Here is a 2,723-nt window from a genome sequence, read left to right as displayed (position 1 = left end):
CTTAAAGCTTGAAGATCTATGTTCACCTAGACCAGAGATCTACATGCAAATACAGGAGGCATCCTCTATTTTAGGACTGTGCAACTTCAGTGATATCTCTTTATGAAAAACAATATAAACGAAACTCTCAATTCAATCCTGCCCCCCCCCAACTCTCTAACCTAGTACTCTATTTTTCTTCTTCCAGAGCAGTTATTGATATCAAGTCTTTTCTAACTAAAAGCTAAGATCAGTCAGAGCAGAACTGTGTCTGGCTTAGACACTTATATCCCCAGTGCCCAGAGTGTAGGTACTCAAAAAATCAGTTGTTGATTGACCAGTGAATGAATAAACAAGAAGACAATCAGATCCATTGAGCATGACTGAACTGAAAATCTAGTAATATATATTTTTTATGGAGTTAAGCTAGATATAAGAAGTGCTTGTGTATGTGTGTGTGTGTGTGTGTGTGTGTTTGTACCCAATTATAAATGACACCTTCACTTTGTAGATGAGGAAACTGAAGTACAAAAGCCTTTTGTGGTTAATTCTAGGTTATGCTGTGAACATGGCAACCTTCTCAGTGCCATTTCCATTAAGAATCTGTTACACAATCCCCTTCCTAATCATTCCTAACCTCAAGAAGAGGAATGAAGTTGGTTTCCTTTTGACAGATTCAGAAACAGAAATGAAAGTTTAGTAATTTAGAGGGGAACATAACCAATAAACAAATAGAGAAATAAAGAACACATTTCACATGCTGATCAAATAATATTCAATCTCTAAACGCTAGCATAACTCTCCCTAATTTATGGAACCTTTTTGCAGAGTTCCAACACTGCATGAAATCCCATTCCACTTGCTTTCAGTAGTACCAGTAGAACAACCATATACTTTCTGACACATATTGTAAGTTAAAATATGGTGTTCTATACAAATAAACTCTAAGCTGCTTCAGGAGAGAAAAAGTGAATTTTACTTGAAGTAATCTTACTTTCCCAACCCACTAGAGTTTAACACAATGCTAAGTTTGTAGTTGGTTTTCAAGAAATATTTGTTGAACAAATGAATTAATAAATGAATTTCACTGGGTTGAGCCAGGCCAAAAAGAAATGCGAACCACAAAGTAGACTGAACAGAAGAAGAGCTATTAGAAATAAGGAAAAAACTGTATTTTCTCACTGTTAAATTATTCAAATAAATCAAATAATCTTGAACATTAAATCAAATTATGTGTGGGACCAATGAGAATGTCTTCACCAACCCCTGTGAATTACTGAATTTTACTGCAAGGCACCAGGCCTTAATTTTTTTGGAGTCATGAGTCCATTTAACAATCTATTAAAAATTATCAATTTTCTCTATGGCAAAATGTACTTATAGACACAGGCTTTGATACAATTTGGGGGCATTTTTTAATGACTGATGCTCAAGTTAAGACCCCTGCACTCCTCCTTCCAAAGGCCATTCATTTGTAATTGGTAAATAAGTGTGGTTCAACATGTTTCTGTCTGAGGCTGAATGGGACCCATTTTGAGGATTTTCTTTGTTTTGCTTCCCTGTTCCCACTGGGACAGCCCTGCCTTAGCATTGCATCAAGGCTGCCAACTCAACTTTGAACTGCACCTCATTCATAATATTTAGCTGTATATCTTGGTTCCCATTCACTAAAATTCTTTTTTTCTTCCATTATTACTCATTACACCACATGACCTAGGCACATGACTGTTTTATTCACTATGACAAATAAATTATTCACCTTGAAATATTAATCTCTCATTAACTTTTAATTTTTAGAACTAAGATTATGTGTCAGTTACTGATGAATGAAAAAATGCCAACTACCAAGTTTCCCAGGGTACAAAATCTTAACGTAGTCCATGTAGCATAATCAGAGGACATTTCTGCATTATCGGAGGAAATTGTTCCAATTGACCAACAATGATGTTCTGAGGGGGATGCACACTGGATAACAAGGGAGTCAGGAAGCATTTGTTAAATCATAGCAGAAAAATAATAGAGATGGGGGAAGGAGTTAACAGCAAATTCTCCTCAGTTCAGAACCTTTCATTTTCAAATTGGCAGGATTTTCTTTAAGTCACTAAGAACAGCATTCATAACTTTACAATACTGTTTGTTTGTTTTGGGGGGGTTTTTTGGCAGCAAAATGAATCATTAAAGAAAATTAATCACTGTACCATCAATGTCTAATCCCATTTATTTTATTGTATTTATTTTCCTATTGAAAAAGTCACATTAAAATAGCTCATAAAAAACATAATGATGGGCCGGCCCGGTGGCGCACTGCTACAGTGAGCCACTTGGGAGTGCGGCTGCGCTCCCGCCAAGGGTTCGGATCCCACATACAGACCGGCCGCTCACTGGCTGAGCGAGGTGTGGGAGCAACACCAAGAGTTGCGATCCCGTTGCCGGTCCCGGTCCGGTACGGGTGCGACACTGAGGGTTGCGATCTGTTGCCGGTCACAAAAAAAGAGAAAAAGGAAAAAAAAAAAAAAACATAATGATGAACTATTGGTGTTAAAATATATGTGTCTTTGCTATCAAGCATTTTATTACTCTAAGATTAATTTGCTTATTTTCCCCAAACCTCTGCCTTTCAGATTAAAAGAAAATAATAGTTTTGAGCTTCAAAAGCATTATATTTCAGTTTTCTTCTATGTCAATTCTATTGATGAATAAACATGGGATTTTTTTTTAAGATAACTGATAAGGGGATCTTAACC

The sequence above is a fragment of the Galeopterus variegatus genome, unplaced genomic scaffold, assembly GCF_000696425.1.
Source record: "Galeopterus variegatus unplaced genomic scaffold, G_variegatus-3.0.2 Scaffold6883, whole genome shotgun sequence".
NCBI classification, from domain to species: Eukaryota; Metazoa; Chordata; class Mammalia; order Dermoptera; family Cynocephalidae; genus Galeopterus; species Galeopterus variegatus.
Note: the sequence above shows the minus strand (reverse complement) of the source record.